This window comes from Globicephala melas, unplaced genomic scaffold (assembly GCF_963455315.2).
Source record: "Globicephala melas unplaced genomic scaffold, mGloMel1.2 SCAFFOLD_172, whole genome shotgun sequence".
In the NCBI taxonomy this organism is placed as follows: domain Eukaryota; kingdom Metazoa; phylum Chordata; class Mammalia; order Artiodactyla; family Delphinidae; genus Globicephala; species Globicephala melas.
Window position 1 is genome coordinate 438,744 of NW_027207344.1, and position 20,000 is coordinate 458,743.

Sequence of the window (20,000 nt, forward strand, 5' to 3'; positions counted from 1 at the left end):
TTACTCCCGCGATCCCCACGAGGTGCGGCACCCGGCGGCCGAATGGGCTGAGATCCTGCCCTTGCGGCGCCCTGTGGCCACCTCCGCCTCCCTCACGGTACTGGCCGAGGCCTCGGACCAGCGGGCCCCGGCTCCCAGCTCAGCGCTGCTCCTCCGCCCCTCTCACCTCCTGCCCGACGTCCAGGCTACCGAGCACCCTCCACCCCCGCCCACCTTCATGCCACTCAGCCGGAACCCGGGAGGCAATGCCAACTACCAGGTGTATGACAGTCTGGTGCTGAAGCGGCAACCGCAGGAGGGCCAAGCGCGGGCCAACTCGCTGCTACCTTCCACCTCGGCCTCCAGGCCCTCTCTGCACGGGAGCCAGACTGGGAAAATGAACTTACCAGCAGCAAGTGGGGGCAGGGGCAGGGGGCGGCAGGGCATGGAGAGAGGAATAAAGAGCGCCAGAGTCCAGGAAACATTGGTGGTCTGTGGCTTGGAAGCGCCACTCCTTCTGCCAGCCTGGGTCCCTGCGCTTGGCTTCCTGCAATAAGAAGCCAGTGTCCCCTTCTTGGCCTGAGGGTCCCTTTGGTTTAGTGGCCACAGTTCTGCCAGCAGGCCCCTCCTGGTCCTATACCATGCACTAAGTACATCTGCAGCTGCAGACTCCAAACCCCTGGTCTCTGGGCACCTCCTCTGTGTCTCAGCTGTCCCTGTCCACAGAGAGCCTCATACAAGAAGTTGCTTCCAAACTGGGAGGTTCCACATCTGGGCAGGTCCAGCTCCAGGCCCAGTGAAGGGCATGAAGAAGGCTGAGGCTCTGGACTCCAGCCAGGCCTTCAGCAGGCCTCTGAGGCCAAGGTCTTCCTAGTCTCAAGAGGGGCCAAGAGACGCAATGTGTCATTTGAACAAGTGAGTCAGCGGGCGGTGAGCGAATGAATGACCGCTCGAGGGGATGTATGCCGGCCACCGGGCCCTGTTTGACTGTCCAGGCTCAGCTTACCTGACCCTGGTTACCAGGGAATGCCACTCTGGGCCCTCCTTTTCATCCCCCTCCCTCACTGTGACCTCACCACCTGCCCCATTATGACCCAGTCTGGCTCCCAGTTAAAACTGGAGGGCAGAGGGCCCAGGCAGTCCTGGGACCAACGGCCATGGGTGAGCGAAACTACTACCGAGCCGAGCCGTTCACTGGCCCCATCCCCAGGAAATGCCAGGAGCAAGGATACTCAATTCTTCTGATCCCGGTCAGCTTCATCTTGCTCAACGTGGGGATCAACATGGTGACTATGGTCAGGGCAGGATCTGTGCAGCGCGGTTGGGGGAGCCCTGGGGTCTTGAAGGGGCTGAGGTGGGAGGGCTGCTGGGGTGTGACCGGGACAAGGGTTGGATTTCAGGGCTCACCCTGCTCCCGGCCTCCCCCCTCCCCTTCTTCCCTCAACTCTGGAGGCATCTGAAGAGATTCTTGCGGGCACTTTTCAATCGTATTTTCCACAAAGGTGAGTGGGCGCCGGCGTGGGTTCAGGGGATGTGGGCCTGTCCCCTTTCTTCTATCCCTGCCTTGATTCTCAGCCCCTCAGGAACCCAGGCCCTGACCCATCTCGCCTTTCCCCACAGACAAGCAAGCCAGCTGTGTAGGCACCCATCGCATGTGCATGCGCTGCTCCGTGGATCCCAAGAACCTGTGCTCAAGAGTTTCTTCCCACTTCTGCCATCGCCCAAGCTTCCTGCTCGGGCAGGTAAACCCACCTTGACTACTGCCTGCAGCGGGGCTCGGCGGGGGCGGAGCCGGCGGCCCCCCCGCCGCGGGCGAGTAAAGGAGAAGGCGGGCGGAGCGGGAGGCAAAAAGCCTACAGCACCCGGTATTCCCAGGCGGTCTCCCATCCAAGTACTAACCAGGCCCGACCCTGCTTAGCTTCCGAGATCAGACGAGATCGGGCGCGTTCAGGGTGGTATGGCCGTAGACGGGGGCGGGGGGCCGCGGGCGGCCTCTTGAGGCCCAGTTTCGCTGGCGCTGGCGCCTTAACGCCAGCCTGGCGGCCGGCCCGCCCCGGCAGGGCCCCCTCGCCCGCCCAGGCAGGGGCAACGGAGGTCTCGGGTATCGGGCGGCGGCGGAGGGTTTGGCGACCACCTCCCAGCCCAGGGCGGCCGTGACCCAGCAAACCCTTCGGCGCTTGGCGCCCCGCCCAAGATCCCGCACGTCGCTCACAGGGACGTGGCCCCGGAGGCTTCAGGGCCCGGGGCCCGCGGTCCCTTGGGCATCGGCCCTGCCCGCCCACGCGGCCCTAGGCGCAGCCCGGCCGCAGCCCGGGCCGGCCCTCCTGCCCGACAGCAGCTGGCCCGAAGCCACCGGGAGCCACCAATGAGTCGCCACGGCCCCTCAGCCCCGGCAAGGCCACCCTTGCCCCCACACCCCCCGCCGAGCTCAGGACCCCGCCCCTGGTGGCCGGCAGGCCCGGGGAAGCGGCCCCTGCCCTCGATCCCGCTCCCGCACCCGGCCGCGGTGACACGCCAGAGGGGCGGGGTGGGGGGGGGCTTTTGTCGGAGGGAGCTGTGGAGGGACACACCGGCACACAGGTGGCGGCGCCGGGGCTGGGCGCCGGTGGGGGCGGCCAGGTGCAGGTCGAGGGGCTCGCGGGCCGAAAGGACGGCAACTGGGCCCATGGCGGAGTCTGGGTCTGGAGGGCTCTGAGCCTCCATCCGCTCTGTTGCCTCGGGTCTACCGGCCCGACGCCTGGTAGCGCGACACCCCACCGGCCCACAGACGTAGCCTCCCCAGCTGTGCTCACAGCGAGTCCAACCGCAGCCTGCATCCCTCCACGGGACACTTGGATTACTCCCGCGATCCCCACGAGGTGCGGCACCCGGCGGCCGAATGGGCTGAGATCCTGCCCTTGCGGCGCCCTGTGGCCACCTCCGCCTCCCTCACGGTACTGGCCGAGGCCTTGGACCAGCGGGCCCCGGCTCCCAGCTCAGCGCTGCTCCTCCGCCCCTCTCACCTCCTGCCCGACGTCCAGGCTACCGAGCACCCTCCACCCCCGCCCACCTTCATGCCACTCAGCCGGAACCCGGGAGGCAATGCCAACTACCAGGTGTATGACAGTCTGGTGCTGAAGCGGCAACCGCAGGAGGGCCAAGCGCGGGCCAACTCGCTGCTACCTTCCACCTCGGCCTCCAGGCCCTCTCTGCACGGGAGCCAGACTGGGAAAGTGAACTTACCAGCAGCAAATGGGGGCAGGGGCAGGGGGCGGCAGGGCATGGAGAGAGGAATAAAGAGCGCCAGAGTCCAGGAAACATTGGTGGTCTGTGGCTTGGAAGCGCCACTCCTTCTGCCAGCCTGGGTCCCTGCGCTTGGCTTCCTGCAATAAGAAGCCAGTGTCCCCTTCTTGGCCTGAGGGTCCCTTTGGTTTAGTGGCCACAGTTCTGCCAGCAGGCCCCTCCTGGTCCTATACCATGCACTAAGTACATCTGCAGCTGCAGACTCCAAACCCCTGGTCTCTGGGCACCTCCTCTGTGTCTCAGCTGTCCCTGTCCACAGAGAGCCTCATACAAGAAGTTGCTTCCAAACTGGGAGGTTCCACATCTGGGCAGGTCCAGCTCCAGGCCCAGTGAAGGGCATGAAGAAGGCTGAGGCTCTGGACTCCAGCCAGGCCTTCAGCAGGCCTCTGAGGCCAAGGTCTTCCTAGTCTCAAGAGGGGCCAAGAGACGCAATGTGTCATTTGAACAAGTGAGTCAGCGGGCGGTGAGCGAATGAATGACCGCTCGAGGGGATGTATGCCGGCCACCGGGCCCTGTTTGACTGTCCAGGCTCAGCTTACCTGACCCTGGTTACCAGGGAATGCCACTCTGGGCCCTCCTTTTCATCCCCCTCCCTCACTGTGACCTCACCACCTGCCCCATTATGACCCAGTCTGGCTCCCAGTTAAAACTGGAGGGCAGAGGGCCCAGGCAGTCCTGGGACCAACGGCCATGGGTGAGCGAAACTACTACCGAGCCGAGCCGTTCACTGGCCCCATCCCCAGGAAATGCCAGGAGCAAGGATACTCAATTCTTCTGATCCCGGTCAGCTTCATCTTGCTCAACGTGGGGATCAACATGGTGACTATGGTCAGGGCAGGATCTGTGCAGCGCGGTTGGGGGAGCCCTGGGGTCTTGAAGGGGCTGAGGTGGGAGGGCTGCTGGGGTGTGACCGGGACAAGGGTTGGATTTCAGGGCTCACCCTGCTCCCGGCCTCCCCCCTCCCCTTCTTCCCTCAACTCTGGAGGCATCTGAAGAGATTCTTGCGGGCACTTTTCAATCGTATTTTCCACAAAGGTGAGTGGGCGCCGGCGTGGGTTCAGGGGATGTGGGCCTGTCCCCTTTCTTCTATCCCTGCTTTGATTCTCAGCCCCTCAGGAACCCAGGCCCTGACCCATCTCGCCTTTCCCCACAGACAAGCAAGCCAGCTGTGTAGGCACCCATCGCATGTGCATGCGCTGCTCCGTGGATCCCAAGAACCTGTGCTCAAGAGTTTCTTCCCACTTCTGCCATCGCCCAAGCTTCCTGCTCGGGCAGGTAAACCCACCTTGACTACTGCCTGCAGCGGGGCTCGGCGGGGGCGGAGCCGGCGGCCCCCCCGCCGCGGGCGAGTAAAGGAGAAGGCGGGCGGAGCGGGAGGCAAAAAGCCTACAGCACCCGGTATTCCCAGGCGGTCTCCCATCCAAGTACTAACCAGGCCCGACCCTGCTTAGCTTCCGAGATCAGACGAGATCGGGCGCGTTCAGGGTGGTATGGCCGTAGACGGGGGCGGGGGGCCGCGGGCGGCCTCTTGAGGCCCAGTTTCGCTGGCGCTGGCGCCTTAACGCCAGCCTGGCGGCCGGCCCGCCCCGGCAGGGCCCCCTCGCCCGCCCAGGCAGGGGCAACGGAGGTCTCGGGTATCGGGCGGCGGCGGAGGGTTTGGCGACCACCTCCCAGCCCAGGGCGGCCGTGACCCAGCAAACCCTTCGGCGCTTGGCGCCCCGCCCAAGATCCCGCACGTCGCTCACAGGGACGTGGCCCCGGAGGCTTCAGGGCCCGGGGCCCGCGGTCCCTTGGGCATCGGCCCTGCCCGCCCACGCGGCCCTAGGCGCAGCCCGGCCGCAGCCCAGGCCGGCCCTCCTGCCCGACAGCAGCTGGCCCGAAGCCACCGGGAGCCACCATTGAGTCGCCACGGCCCCTCAGCCCCGGCAAGGCCACCCTTGCCCCCACACCCCCCGCCGAGCTCAGGACCCCGCCCCTGGTGGCCGGCAGGCCCGGGGAAGCGGCCCCTGCCCTCGATCCCGCTCCCGCACCCGGCCGCGGTGACACGCCAGAGGGGCGGGGTGGGGGGGGGCTTTTGACGGAGGGAGCTGTGGAGGGACATACCGGCACACAGGTGGCGGCGCCGGGGCTGGGCGCCGGTGGGGGCGGCCAGGTGCAGGTCGAGGGGCTCGCGGGCCGAAAGGACGGCAACTGGGCCCATGGCGGAGTCTGGGTCTGGAGGGCTCTGAGCCTCCATCCGCTCTGTTGCCTCGGGTCTACCGGCCCGACGCCTGGTAGCGCGACACCCCACCGGCCCACAGACGTAGCCTCCCCAGCTGTGCTCACAGCGAGTCCAACCGCAGCCTGCATCCCTCCACGGGACACTTGGATTACTCCCGCGATCCCCACGAGGTGCGGCACCCGGCGGCCGAATGGGCTGAGATCCTGCCCTTGCGGCGCCCTGTGGCCACCTCCGCCTCCCTCACGGTACTGGCCGAGGCCTTGGACCAGCGGGCCCCGGCTCCCAGCTCAGCGCTGCTCCTCCGCCCCTCTCACCTCCTGCCCGACGTCCAGGCTACCGAGCACCCTCCACCCCCGCCCACCTTCATGCCACTCAGCCGGAACCCGGGAGGCAATGCCAACTACCAGGTGTATGACAGTCTGGTGCTGAAGCGGCAACCGCAGGAGGGCCAAGCGCGGGCCAACTCGCTGCTACCTTCCACCTCGGCCTCCAGGCCCTCTCTGCACGGGAGCCAGACTGGGAAAGTGAACTTACCAGCAGCAAATGGGGGCAGGGGCAGGGGGCGGCAGGGCATGGAGAGAGGAATAAAGAGCGCCAGAGTCCAGGAAACATTGGTGGTCTGTGGCTTGGAAGCGCCACTCCTTCTGCCAGCCTGGGTCCCTGCGCTTGGCTTCCTGCAATAAGAAGCCAGTGTCCCCTTCTTGGCCTGAGGGTCCCTTTGGTTTAGTGGCCACAGTTCTGCCAGCAGGCCCCTCCTGGTCCTATACCATGCACTAAGTACATCTGCAGCTGCAGACTCCAAACCCCTGGTCTCTGGGCACCTCCTCTGTGTCTCAGCTGTCCCTGTCCACAGAGAGCCTCATACAAGAAGTTGCTTCCAAACTGGGAGGTTCCACATCTGGGCAGGTCCAGCTCCAGGCCCAGTGAAGGGCATGAAGAAGGCTGAGGCTCTGGACTCCAGCCAGGCCTTCAGCAGGCCTCTGAGGCCAAGGTCTTCCTAGTCTCAAGAGGGGCCAAGAGACGCAATGTGTCATTTGAACAAGTGAGTCAGCGGGCGGTGAGCGAATGAATGACCGCTCGAGGGGATGTATGCCGGCCACCGGGCCCTGTTTGACTGTCCAGGCTCAGCTTACCTGACCCTGGTTACCAGGGAATGCCACTCTGGGCCCTCCTTTTCATCCCCCTCCCTCACTGTGACCTCACCACCTGCCCCATTATGACCCAGTCTGGCTCCCAGTTAAAACTGGAGGGCAGAGGGCCCAGGCAGTCCTGGGACCAACGGCCATGGGTGAGCGAAACTACTACCGAGCCGAGCCGTTCACTGGCCCCATCCCCAGGAAATGCCAGGAGCAAGGATACTCAATTCTTCTGATCCCGGTCAGCTTCATCTTGCTCAACGTGGGGATCAACATGGTGACTATGGTCAGGGCAGGATCTGTGCAGCGCGGTTGGGGGAGCCCTGGGGTCTTGAAGGGGCTGAGGTGGGAGGGCTGCTGGGGTGTGACCGGGACAAGGGTTGGATTTCAGGGCTCACCCTGCTCCCGGCCTCCCCCCTCCCCTTCTTGCCTCAACTCTGGAGGCATCTGAAGAGATTCTTGCGGGCACTTTTCAATCGTATTTTCCACAAAGGTGAGTGGGCGCCGGCGTGGGTTCAGGGGATGTGGGCCTGTCCCCTTTCTTCTATCCCTGCCTTGATTCTCAGCCCCTCAGGAACCCAGGCCCTGACCCATCTCGCCTTTCCCCACAGACAAGCAAGCCAGCTGTGTAGGCACCCATCGCATGTGCATGCGCTGCTCCGTGGATCCCAAGAACCTGTGCTCAAGAGTTTCTTCCCACTTCTGCCATCGCCCAAGCTTCCTGCTCGGGCAGGTAAACCCACCTTGACTACTGCCTGCAGCGGGGCTCGGCGGGGGCGGAGCCGGCGGCCCCCCCGCCGCGGGCGAGTAAAGGAGAAGGCGGGCGGAGCGGGAGGCAAAAAGCCTACAGCACCCGGTATTCCCAGGCGGTCTCCCATCCAAGTACTAACCAGGCCCGACCCTGCTTAGCTTCCGAGATCAGACGAGATCGGGCGCGTTCAGGGTGGTATGGCCGTAGACGGGGGCGGGGGGCCGCGGGCGGCCTCTTGAGGCCCAGTTTCGCTGGCGCTGGCGCCTTAACGCCAGCCTGGCGGCCGGCCCGCCCCGGCAGGGCCCCCTCGCCCGCCCAGGCAGGGGCAACGGAGGTCTCGGGTATCGGGCGGCGGCGGAGGGTTTGGCGACCACCTCCCAGCCCAGGGCGGCCGTGACCCAGCAAACCCTTCGGCGCTTGGCGCCCCGCCCAAGATCCCGCACGTCGCTCACAGGGACGTGGCCCCGGAGGCTTCAGGGCCCGGGGCCCGCGGTCCCTTGGGCATCGGCCCTGCCCGCCCACGCGGCCCTAGGCGCAGCCCGGCCGCAGCCCGGGCCGGCCCTCCTGCCCGACAGCAGCTGGCCCGAAGCCACCGGGAGCCACCAATGAGTCGCCACGGCCCCTCAGCCCCGGCAAGGCCACCCTTGCCCCCACACCCCCCGCCGAGCTCAGGACCCCGCCCCTGGTGGCCGGCAGGCCCGGGGAAGCGGCCCCTGCCCTCGATCCCGCTCCCGCACCCGGCCGCGGTGACACGCCAGAGGGGCGGGGTGGGGGGGGGCTTTTGTCGGAGGGAGCTGTGGAGGGACACACCGGCACACAGGTGGCGGCGCCGGGGCTGGGCGCCGGTGGGGGCGGCCAGGTGCAGGTCGAGGGGCTCGCGGGCCGAAAGGACGGCAACTGGGCCCGCGGCGGAGTCTGGGTCCGGGCCAGCCACCCCGGGAGCGTCTGGGGTGCGCCTGCCTTCCAGGGCCGCCTTCTGGCCGCCTGGCCGGCCGGGCCGGCGGGGAGCGACCCCGCCGGCGCGCGCCGTGGTGGGAGGGGCCTGAGGAGGTGGGGCCTGCAGCGGGGCCCGGCGGGGGCGGAGCCGGCGGCCCCCGCCGCGGGCGAGTAAAGGAGAAGGCGGGCGGAGCGGGAGGCAAAAAGCCTACAGCACCCGGTATTCCCAGGCGGTCTCCCATCCAAGTACTAACCAGGCCCGACCCTGCTTAGCTTCCGAGATCAGACGAGATCGGGCGCGTTCAGGGTGGTATGGCCGTAGACGGGGGCGGGGGGCCGCGGGCGGCCTCTTGAGGCCCAGTTTCGCTGGCGCTGGCGCCTTAACGCCAGCCTGGCGGCCGGCCCGCCCCGGCAGGGCCCCCTCGCCCGCCCAGGCAGGGGCAACGGAGGTCTCGGGTATCGGGCGGCGGCGGAGGGTTTGGCGACCACCTCCCAGCCCAGGGCGGCCGTGACCCAGCAAACCCTTCGGCGCTTGGCGCCCCGCCCAAGATCCCGCACGTCGCTCACAGGGACGTGGCCCCGGAGGCTTCAGGGCCCGGGGCCCGCGGTCCCTTGGGCATCGGCCCTGCCCGCCCACGCGGCCCTAGGCGCAGCCCGGCCGCAGCCCGGGCCGGCCCTCCTGCCCGACAGCAGCTGGCCCGAAGCCACCGGGAGCCACCATTGAGTCGCCACGGCCCCTCAGCCCCGGCAAGGCCACCCTTGCCCCCACACCCCCCGCCGAGCTCAGGACCCCGCCCCTGGTGGCCGGCAGGCCCGGGGAAGCGGCCCCTGCCCTCGATCCCGCTCCCGCACCCGGCCGCGGTGACACGCCAGAGGGGCGGGGTGGGGGTGGGGCTTTTGTCGGAGGGAGCTGTGGAGGGACACACCGGCACACAGGTGGCGGCGCCGGGGCTGGGCGCCGGTGGGGGCGGCCAGGTGCAGGTCGAGGGGCTCGCGGGCCGAAAGGACGGCAACTGGGCCCATGGCGGAGTCTGGTTCTGGAGGGCTCTGAGCCTCCATCCGCTCTGGTGCCTCGGGTCTACCGGCCCGACGCCTGGTAGCGCGACACCCCACCGGCCCACAGACGTAGCCTCCCCAGCTGTGCTCACAGCGAGTCCAACCGCAGCCTGCATCCCTCCACGGGACACTTGGATTACTCCCGCGATCCCCACGAGGTGCGGCACCCGGCGGCCGAATGGGCTGAGATCCTGCCCTTGCGGCGCCCTGTGGCCACCTCCGCCTCCCTCACGGTACTGGCCGAGGCCTCGGACCAGCGGGCCCCGGCTCCCAGCTCAGCGCTGCTCCTCCGCCCCTCTCACCTCCTGCCCGACGTCCAGGCTACCGAGCACCCTCCACCCCCGCCCACCTTCATGCCACTCAGCCGGAACCCGGGAGGCAATGCCAACTACCAGGTGTATGACAGTCTGGTGCTGAAGCGGCAACCGCAGGAGGGCCAAGCGCGGGCCAACTCGCTGCTACCTTCCACCTCGGCCTCCAGGCCCTCTCTGCACGGGAGCCAGACTGGGAAAATGAACTTACCAGCAGCAAGTGGGGGCAGGGGCAGGGGGCGGCAGGGCATGGAGAGAGGAATAAAGAGCGCCAGAGTCCAGGAAACATTGGTGGTCTGTGGCTTGGAAGCGCCACTCCTTCTGCCAGCCTGGGTCCCTGCGCTTGGCTTCCTGCAATAAGAAGCCAGTGTCCCCTTCTTGGCCTGAGGGTCCCTTTGGTTTAGTGGCCACAGTTCTGCCAGCAGGCCCCTCCTGGTCCTATACCATGCACTAAGTACATCTGCAGCTGCAGACTCCAAACCCCTGGTCTCTGGGCACCTCCTCTGTGTCTCAGCTGTCCCTGTCCACAGAGAGCCTCATACAAGAAGTTGCTTCCAAACTGGGAGGTTCCACATCTGGGCAGGTCCAGCTCCAGGCCCAGTGAAGGGCATGAAGAAGGCTGAGGCTCTGGACTCCAGCCAGGCCTTCAGCAGGCCTCTGAGGCCAAGGTCTTCCTAGTCTCAAGAGGGGCCAAGAGACGCAATGTGTCATTTGAACAAGTGAGTCAGCGGGCGGTGAGCGAATGAATGACCGCTCGAGGGGATGTATGCCGGCCACCGGGCCCTGTTTGACTGTCCAGGCTCAGCTTACCTGACCCTGGTTACCAGGGAATGCCACTCTGGGCCCTCCTTTTCATCCCCCTCCCTCACTGTGACCTCACCACCTGCCCCATTATGACCCAGTCTGGCTCCCAGTTAAAACTGGAGGGCAGAGGGCCCAGGCAGTCCTGGGACCAACGGCCATGGGTGAGCGAAACTACTACCGAGCCGAGCCGTTCACTGGCCCCATCCCCAGGAAATGCCAGGAGCAAGGATACTCAATTCTTCTGATCCCGGTCAGCTTCATCTTGCTCAACGTGGGGATCAACATGGTGACTATGGTCAGGGCAGGATCTGTGCAGCGCGGTTGGGGGAGCCCTGGGGTCTTGAAGGGGCTGAGGTGGGAGGGCTGCTGGGGTGTGACCGGGACAAGGGTTGGATTTCAGGGCTCACCCTGCTCCCGGCCTCCCCCCTCCCCTTCTTCCCTCAACTCTGGAGGCATCTGAAGAGATTCTTGCGGGCACTTTTCAATCGTATTTTCCACAAAGGTGAGTGGGCGCCGGCGTGGGTTCAGGGGATGTGGGCCTGTCCCCTTTCTTCTATCCCTGCCTTGATTCTCAGCCCCTCAGGAACCCAGGCCCTGACCCATCTCGCCTTTCCCCACAGACAAGCAAGCCAGCTGTGTAGGCACCCATCGCATGTGCATGCGCTGCTCCGTGGATCCCAAGAACCTGTGCTCAAGAGTTTCTTCCCACTTCTGCCATCGCCCAAGCTTCCTGCTCGGGCAGGTAAACCCACCTTGACTACTGCCTGCAGCGGGGCTCGGCGGGGGCGGAGCCGGCGGCCCCCCCGCCGCGGGCGAGTAAAGGAGAAGGCGGGCGGAGCGGGAGGCAAAAAGCCTACAGCACCCGGTATTCCCAGGCGGTCTCCCATCCAAGTACTAACCAGGCCCGACCCTGCTTAGCTTCCGAGATCAGACGAGATCGGGCGCGTTCAGGGTGGTATGGCCGTAGACGGGGGCGGGGGGCCGCGGGCGGCCTCTTGAGGCCCAGTTTCGCTGGCGCTGGCGCCTTAACGCCAGCCTGGCGGCCGGCCCGCCCCGGCAGGGCCCCCTCGCCCGCCCAGGCAGGGGCAACGGAGGTCTCGGGTATCGGGCGGCGGCGGAGGGTTTGGCGACCACCTCCCAGCCCAGGGCGGCCGTGACCCAGCAAACCCTTCGGCGCTTGGCGCCCCGCCCAAGATCCCGCACGTCGCTCACAGGGACGTGGCCCCGGAGGCTTCAGGGCCCGGGGCCCGCGGTCCCTTGGGCATCGGCCCTGCCCGCCCACGCGGCCCTAGGCACAGCCCGGCCGCAGCCCAGGCCGGCCCTCCTAGCCGACAGCAGCTGGCCCGAAGCCACCAGGAGCCACCATTGAGTCGCCACGGCCCCTCAGCCCCGGCAAGGCCACCCTTGCCCCCACACCCCCCGCCGAGCTCAGGACCCCGCCCCTGGTGGCCGGCAGGCCCGGGGAAGCGGCCCCTGCCCTCGATCCCGCTCCCGCACCCGGCCGCGGTGACACGCCAGAGGGGCGGGGTGGGGGGGGGCTTTTGTCGGAGGGAGCTGTGGAGGGACACACCGGCACACAGGTGGCGGCGCCGGGGCTGGGCGCCGGTGGGGGCGGCCAGGTGCAGGTCGAGGGGCTCGCGGGCCGAAAGGACGGCAACTGGGCCCATGGCGGAGTCTGGGTCTGGAGGGCTCTGAGCCTCCATCCGCTCTGGTGCCTCGGGTCTACCGGCCCGACGCCTGGTAGCGCGACACCCCACCGGCCCACAGACGTAGCCTCCCCAGCTGTGCTCACAGCGAGTCCAACCGCAGCCTGCATCCCTCCACGGGACACTTGGATTACTCCCGCGATCCCCACGAGGTGCGGCACCCGGCGGCCGAATGGGCTGAGATCCTGCCCTTGCGGCGCCCTGTGGCCACCTCCGCCTCCCTCACGGTACTGGCCGAGGCCTCGGACCAGCGGGCCCCGGCTCCCAGCTCAGCGCTGCTCCTCCGCCCCTCTCACCTCCTGCCCGACGTCCAGGCTACCGAGCACCCTCCACCCCCGCCCACCTTCATGCCACTCAGCCGGAACCCGGGAGGCAATGCCAACTACCAGGTGTATGACAGTCTGGTGCTGAAGCGGCAACCGCAGGAGGGCCAAGCGCGGGCCAACTCGCTGCTACCTTCCACCTCGGCCTCCAGGCCCTCTCTGCACGGGAGCCAGACTGGGAAAATGAACTTACCAGCAGCAAGTGGGGGCAGGGGCAGGGGGCGGCAGGGCATGGAGAGAGGAATAAAGAGCGCCAGAGTCCAGGAAACATTGGTGGTCTGTGGCTTGGAAGCGCCACTCCTTCTGCCAGCCTGGGTCCCTGCGCTTGGCTTCCTGCAATAAGAAGCCAGTGTCCCCTTCTTGGCCTGAGGGTCCCTTTGGTTTAGTGGCCACAGTTCTGCCAGCAGGCCCCTCCTGGTCCTATACCATGCACTAAGTACATCTGCAGCTGCAGACTCCAAACCCCTGGTCTCTGGGCACCTCCTCTGTGTCTCAGCTGTCCCTGTCCACAGAGAGCCTCATACAAGAAGTTGCTTCCAAACTGGGAGGTTCCACATCTGGGCAGGTCCAGCTCCAGGCCCAGTGAAGGGCATGAAGAAGGCTGAGGCTCTGGACTCCAGCCAGGCCTTCAGCAGGCCTCTGAGGCCAAGGTCTTCCTAGTCTCAAGAGGGGCCAAGAGACGCAATGTGTCATTTGAACAAGTGAGTCAGCGGGCGGTGAGCGAATGAATGACCACTCGAGGGGATGTATGCCGGCCACCGGGCCCTGTTTGACTGTCCAGGCTCAGCTTACCTGACCTTGGTTACCAGGGAATGCCACTCTGGGCCCTCCTTTTCATCCCCCTCCCTCACTGTGACCTCACCACCTGCCCCATTATGACCCAGTCTGGCTCCCAGTTAAAACTGGAGGGCAGAGGGCCCAGGCAGTCCTGGGACCAACAGCCATGGGTGAGCGAAACTACTACCGAGCCGAGCCGTTCACTGGCCCCATCCCCAGGAAATGCCAGGAGCAAGGATACTCAATTCTTCTGATCCCGGTCAGCTTCATCTTGCTCAACGTGGGGATCAACATGGTGACTATGGTCAGGGCAGGATCTGTGCAGCGCGGTTGGGGGAGCCCTGGGGTCTTGAAGGGGCTGAGGTGGGAGGGCTGCTGGGGTGTGACCGGGACAAGGGTTGGATTTCAGGGCTCACCCTGCTCCCGGCCTCCCCCCTCCCCTTCTTGCCTCAACTCTGGAGGCATCTGAAGAGATTCTTGCGGGCACTTTTCAATCGTATTTTCCACAAAGGTGAGTGGGCGCCGGCGTGGGTTCAGGGGATGTGGGCCTGTCCCCTTTCTTCTATCCCTGCCTTGATTCTCAGCCCCTCAGGAACCCAGGCCCTGACCCATCTCGCCTTTCCCCACAGACAAGCAAGCCAGCTGTGTAGGCACCCATCGCATGTGCATGCGCTGCTCCGTGGATCCCAAGAACCTGTGCTCAAGAGTTTCTTCCCACTTCTGCCATCGCCCAAGCTTCCTGCTCGGGCAGGTAAACCCACCTTGACTACTGCCTGCAGCGGGGCTCGGCGGGGGCGGAGCCGGCGGCCCCCCCGCCGCGGGCGAGTAAAGGAGAAGGCGGGCGGAGCGGGAGGCAAAAAGCCTACAGCACCCGGTATTCCCAGGCGGTCTCCCATCCAAGTACTAACCAGGCCCGACCCTGCTTAGCTTCCGAGATCAGACGAGATCGGGCGCGTTCAGGGTGGTATGGCCGTAGACGGGGGCGGGGGGCCGCGGGCGGCCTCTTGAGGCCCAGTTTCGCTGGCGCTGGCGCCTTAACGCCAGCCTGGCGGCCGGCCCGCCCCGGCAGGGCCCCCTCGCCCGCCCAGGCAGGGGCAACGGAGGTCTCGGGTATCGGGCGGCGGCGGAGGGTTTGGCGACCACCTCCCAGCCCAGGGCGGCCGTGACCCAGCAAACCCTTCGGCGCTTGGCGCCCCGCCCAAGATCCCGCACGTCGCTCACAGGGACGTGGCCCCGGAGGCTTCAGGGCCCGGGGCCCGCGGTCCCTTGGGCATCGGCCCTGCCCGCCCACGCGGCCCTAGGCGCAGCCCGGCCGCAGCCCGGGCCGGCCCTCCTGCCCGACAGCAGCTGGCCCGAAGCCACCGGGAGCCACCATTGAGTCGCCACGGCCCCTCAGCCCCGGCAAGGCCACCCTTGCCCCCACACCCCCCGCCGAGCTCAGGACCCCGCCCCTGGTGGCCGGCAGGCCCGGGGAAGCGGCCCCTGCCCTCGATCCCGCTCCCGCACCCGGCCGCGGTGACACGCCAGAGGGGCGGGGTGGGGGGGGGCTTTTGACGGAGGGAGCTGTGGAGGGACATACCGGCACACAGGTGGCGGCGCCGGGGCTGGGCGCCGGTGGGGGCGGCCAGGTGCAGGTCGAGGGGCTCGCGGGCCGAAAGGACGGCAACTGGGCCCATGGCGGAGTCTGGGTCTGGAGGGCTCTGAGCCTCCATCCGCTCTGTTGCCTCGGGTCTACCGGCCCGACGCCTGGTAGCGCGACACCCCACCGGCCCACAGACGTAGCCTCCCCAGCTGTGCTCACAGCGAGTCCAACCGCAGCCTGCATCCCTCCACGGGACACTTGGATTACTCCCGCGATCCCCACGAGGTGCGGCACCCGGCGGCCGAATGGGCTGAGATCCTGCCCTTGCGGCGCCCTGTGGCCACCTCCGCCTCCCTCACGGTACTGGCCGAGGCCTTGGACCAGCGGGCCCCGGCTCCCAGCTCAGCGCTGCTCCTCCGCCCCTCTCACCTCCTGCCCGACGTCCAGGCTACCGAGCACCCTCCACCCCCGCCCACCTTCATGCCACTCAGCCGGAACCCGGGAGGCAATGCCAACTACCAGGTGTATGACAGTCTGGTGCTGAAGCGGCAACCGCAGGAGGGCCAAGCGCGGGCCAACTCGCTGCTACCTTCCACCTCGGCCTCCAGGCCCTCTCTGCACGGGAGCCAGACTGGGAAAGTGAACTTACCAGCAGCAAATGGGGGCAGGGGCAGGGGGCGGCAGGGCATGGAGAGAGGAATAAAGAGCGCCAGAGTCCAGGAAACATTGGTGGTCTGTGGCTTGGAAGCGCCACTCCTTCTGCCAGCCTGGGTCCCTGCGCTTGGCTTCCTGCAATAAGAAGCCAGTGTCCCCTTCTTGGCCTGAGGGTCCCTTTGGTTTAGTGGCCACAGTTCTGCCAGCAGGCCCCTCCTGGTCCTATACCATGCACTAAGTACATCTGCAGCTGCAGACTCCAAACCCCTGGTCTCTGGGCACCTCCTCTGTGTCTCAGCTGTCCCTGTCCACAGAGAGCCTCATACAAGAAGTTGCTTCCAAACTGGGAGGTTCCACATCTGGGCAGGTCCAGCTCCAGGCCCAGTGAAGGGCATGAAGAAGGCTGAGGCTCTGGACTCCAGCCAGGCCTTCAGCAGGCCTCTGAGGCCAAGGTCTTCCTAGTCTCAAGAGGGGCCAAGAGACGCAATGTGTCATTTGAACAAGTGAGTCAGCGGGCGGTGAGCGAATGAATGACCGCTCGAGGGGATGTATGCCGGCCACCGGGCCCTGTTTGACTGTCCAGGCTCAGCTTACCTGACCCTGGTTACCAGGGAATGCCACTCTGGGCCCTCCTTTTCATCCCCCTCCCTCACTGTGACCTCACCACCTGCCCCATTATGACCCAGTCTGGCTCCCAGTTAAAACTGGAGGGCAGAGGGCCCAGGCAGTCCTGGGACCAACGGCCATGGGTGAGCGAAACTACTACCGAGCCGAGCCGTTCACTGGCCCCATCCCCAGGAAATGCCAGGAGCAAGGATACTCAATTCTTCTGATCCCGGTCAGCTTCATCTTGCTCAACGTGGGGATCAACATGGTGACTATGGTCAGGGCAGGATCTGTGCAGCGCGGTTGGGGGAGCCCTGGGGTCTTGAAGGGGCTGAGGTGGGAGGGCTGCTGGGGTGTGACCGGGACAAGGGTTGGATTTCAGGGCTCACCCTGCTCCCGGCCTCCCCCCTCCCCTTCTTGCCTCAACTCTGGAGGCATCTGAAGAGATTCTTGCGGGCACTTTTCAATCGTATTTTCCACAAAGGTGAGTGGGCGCCGGCGTGGGTTCAGGGGATGTGGGCCTGTCCCCTTTCTTCTATCCCTGCTTTGATTCTCAGCCCCTCAGGAACCCAGGCCCTGACCCATCTCGCCTTTCCCCACAGACAAGCAAGCCAGCTGTGTAGGCACCCATCGCATGTGCATGCGCTGCTCCGTGGATCCCAAGAACCTGTGCTCAAGAGTTTCTTCCCACTTCTGCCATCGCCCAAGCTTCCTGCTCGGGCAGGTAAACCCACCTTGACTACTGCCTGCAGCGGGGCTCGGCGGGGGCGGAGCCGGCGGCCCCCCCGCCGCGGGCGAGTAAAGGAGAAGGCGGGCGGAGCGGGAGGCAAAAAGCCTACAGCACCCGGTATTCCCAGGCGGTCTCCCATCCAAGTACTAACCAGGCCCGACCCTGCTTAGCTTCCGAGATCAGACGAGATCGGGCGCGTTCAGGGTGGTATGGCCGTAGACGGGGGCGGGGGGCCGCGGGCGGCCTCTTGAGGCCCAGTTTCGCTGGCGCTGGCGCCTTAACGCCAGCCTGGCGGCCGGCCCGCCCCGGCAGGGCCCCCTCGCCCACCCAGGCAGGGGCAACGGAGGTCTCGGGTATCGGGCGGCGGCGGAGGGTTTGGCGACCACCTCCCAGCCCAGGGCGGCCGTGACCCAGCAAACCCTTCGGCGCTTGGCGCCCCGCCCAAGATCCCGCACGTCGCTCACAGGGACGTGGCCCCGGAGGCTTCAGGGCCCGGGGCCCGCGGTCCCTTGGGCATCGGCCCTGCCCGCCCACGCGGCCCTAGGCACAGCCCGGCCGCAGCCCGGGCCGGCCCTCCTGCCCGACAGCAGCTGGCCCGAAGCCACCAGGAGCCACCATTGAGTCGCCACGGCCCCTCAGCCCCGGCAAGGCCACCCTTGCCCCCACACCCCCCGCCGAGCTCAGGACCCCGCCCCTGGTGGCCGGCAGGCCCGGGGAAGCGGCCCCTGCCCTCGATCCCGCTCCCGCACCCGGCCGCGGTGACACGCCAGAGGGGCGGGGTGGGGGGGGGCTTTTGTCGGAGGGAGCTGTGGAGGGACACACCGGCACACAGGTGGCGGCGCCGGGGCTGGGCGCCGGTGGGGGCGGCCAGGTGCAGGTCTAGGGGCTCGCGGGCCGAAAGGACGGCAACTGGGCCCATGGCGGAGTCTGGGTCTGGAGGGCTCTGAGCCTCCATCCGCTCTGGTGCCTCGGGTCTACCGGCCCGACGCCTGGTAGCGCGACACCCCACCGGCCCAGAGACGTAGCCTCCCCAGCTGTGCTCACAGCGAGTCCAACCGCAGCCTGCATCCCTCCACGGGACACTTGGATTACTCCCGCGATCCCCACGAGGTGCGGCACCCGGCGGCCGAATGGGCTGAGATCCTGCCCTTGCGGCGCCCTGTGGCCACCTCCGCCTCCCTCACGGTACTGGCCGAGGCCTCGGACCAGCGGGCCCCGGCTCCCAGCTCAGCGCTGCTCCTCCGCCCCTCTCACCTCCTGCCCGACGTCCAGGCTACCGAGCACCCTCCACCCCCGCCCACCTTCATGCCACTCAGCCGGAACCCGGGAGGCAATGCCAACTACCAGGTGTATGACAGTCTGGTGCTGAAGCGGCAACCGCAGGAGGGCCAAGCGCGGGCCAACTCGCTGCTACCTTCCACCTCGGCCTCCAGGCCCTCTCTGCACGGGAGCCAGACTGGGAAAATGAACTTACCAGCAGCAAGTGGGGGCAGGGGCAGGGGGCGGCAGGGCATGGAGAGAGGAATAAAGAGCGCCAGAGTCCAGGAAACATTGGTGGTCTGTGGCTTGGAAGCGCCACTCCTTCTGCCAGCCTGGGTCCCTGCGCTTGGCTTCCTGCAATAAGAAGCCAGTGTCCCCTTCTTGGCCTGAGGGTCCCTTTGGTTTAGTGGCCACAGTTCTGCCAGCAGGCCCCTCCTGGTCCTATACCATGCACTAAGTACATCTGCAGCTGCAGACTCCAAACCCCTGGTCTCTGGGCACCTCCTCTGTGTCTCAGCTGTCCCTGTCCACAGAGAGCCTCATACAAGAAGTTGCTTCCAAACTGGGAGGTTCCACATCTGGGCAGGTCCAGCTCCAGGCCCAGTGAAGGGCATGAAGAAGGCTGAGGCTCTGGACTCCAGCCAGGCCTTCAGCAGGCCTCTGAGGCCAAGGTCTTCCTAGTCTCAAGAGGGGCCAAGAGACGCAATGTGTCATTTGAACAAGTGAGTCAGCGGGCGGTGAGCGAATGAATGACCACTCGAGGGGATGTATGCCGGCCACCGGGCCCTGTTTGACTGTCCAGGCTCAGCTTACCTGACCTTGGTTACCAGGGAATGCCACTCTGGGCCCTCCTTTTCATCCCCCTCCCTCACTGTGACCTCACCACCTGCCCCATTATGACCCAGTCTGGCTCCCAGTTAAAACTGGAGGGCAGAGGGCCCAGGCAGTCCTGGGACCAACAGCCATGGGTGAGCGAAACTACTACCGAGCCGAGCCGTTCACTGGCCCCATCCCCAGGAAATGCCAGGAGCAAGGATACTCAATTCTTCTGATCCCGGTCAGCTTCATCTTGCTCAACGTGGGGATCAACATGGTGACTATGGTCAGGGCAGGATCTGTGCAGCGCGGTTGGGGGAGCCCTGGGGTCTTGAAGGGGCTGAGGTGGGAGGGCTGCTGGGGTGTGACCGGGATAAGGGTTGGATTTCAGGGCTCACCCTGCTCCCGGCCTCCCCCCTCCCCTTCTTCCCTCAACTCTGGAGGCATCTGAAGAGATTCTTGCGGGCACTTTTCAATCGTATTTTCCACAAAGGTGAGTGGGCGCCGGCGTGGGTTCAGGGGATGTGGGCCTGTCCCCTTTCTTCTATCCCTGCCTTGATTCTCAGCCCCTCAGGAACCCAGGCCCTGACCCATCTCGCCTTTCCCCACAGACAAGCAAGCCAGCTGTGTAGGCACCCATCGCATGTGCATGCGCTGCTCCGTGGATCCCAAGAACCTGTGCTCAAGAGTTTCTTCCCACTTCTGCCATCGCCCAAGCTTCCTGCTCGGGCAGGTAAACCCACCTTGACTACTGCCTGCAGCGGGGCTCGGCGGGGGCGGAGCCGGCGGCCCCCCCGCCGCGGGCGAGTAAAGGAGAAGGCGGGCGGAGCGGGAGGCAAAAAGCCTACAGCACCCGGTATTCCCAGGCGGTCTCCCATCCAAGTACTAACCAGGCCCGACCCTGCTTAGCTTCCGAGATCAGACGAGATCGGGCGCGTTCAGGGTGGTATGGCCGTAGACGGGGGCGGGGGGCCGCGGGCGGCCTCTTGAGGCCCAGTTTCGCTGGCGCTGGCGCCTTAACGCCAGCCTGGCGGCCGGCCCGCCCCGGCAGGGCCCCCTCGCCCGCCCAG

The 20,000-nt window shown here is 66.4% G+C and overlaps 8 non-coding genes across 8 annotated transcripts; all 8 read right to left on the reverse strand.

Moving 5' to 3' along the window:
* Positions 1 to 1,829: 1,829 nt before the first annotated feature.
* Positions 1,830 to 1,948, reverse strand: LOC132596360 (5S ribosomal RNA). The gene has a single exon (XR_009562458.1). It is a non-coding gene; the product is annotated as a 5S ribosomal RNA (ribosomal RNA).
* A 2,696-nt stretch (positions 1,949 to 4,644) lies between these two features.
* Positions 4,645 to 4,763, reverse strand: LOC132596361 (5S ribosomal RNA). Its single transcript, XR_009562459.1, has one exon. It is a non-coding gene; the product is annotated as a 5S ribosomal RNA (ribosomal RNA).
* A 2,696-nt stretch (positions 4,764 to 7,459) lies between these two features.
* On the reverse strand, positions 7,460 to 7,578 carry LOC132596362 (5S ribosomal RNA). Its single transcript, XR_009562460.1, has one exon. It is a non-coding gene; the product is annotated as a 5S ribosomal RNA (ribosomal RNA).
* A 932-nt stretch (positions 7,579 to 8,510) lies between these two features.
* On the reverse strand, positions 8,511 to 8,629 carry LOC132596363 (5S ribosomal RNA). The gene has a single exon (XR_009562461.1). It is a non-coding gene; the product is annotated as a 5S ribosomal RNA (ribosomal RNA).
* A 2,697-nt stretch (positions 8,630 to 11,326) lies between these two features.
* On the reverse strand, positions 11,327 to 11,445 carry LOC132596364 (5S ribosomal RNA). The gene has a single exon (XR_009562463.1). It is a non-coding gene; the product is annotated as a 5S ribosomal RNA (ribosomal RNA).
* Positions 11,446 to 14,141: 2,696 nt separating this feature from the next.
* LOC132596366 (5S ribosomal RNA) lies at positions 14,142 to 14,260 on the reverse strand. The gene has a single exon (XR_009562465.1). It is a non-coding gene; the product is annotated as a 5S ribosomal RNA (ribosomal RNA).
* Positions 14,261 to 16,956: 2,696 nt separating this feature from the next.
* LOC132596367 (5S ribosomal RNA) lies at positions 16,957 to 17,075 on the reverse strand. Its single transcript, XR_009562466.1, has one exon. It is a non-coding gene; the product is annotated as a 5S ribosomal RNA (ribosomal RNA).
* A 2,696-nt stretch (positions 17,076 to 19,771) lies between these two features.
* On the reverse strand, positions 19,772 to 19,890 carry LOC132596368 (5S ribosomal RNA). Its single transcript, XR_009562467.1, has one exon. It is a non-coding gene; the product is annotated as a 5S ribosomal RNA (ribosomal RNA).
* Positions 19,891 to 20,000: the final 110 nt, after the last annotated feature.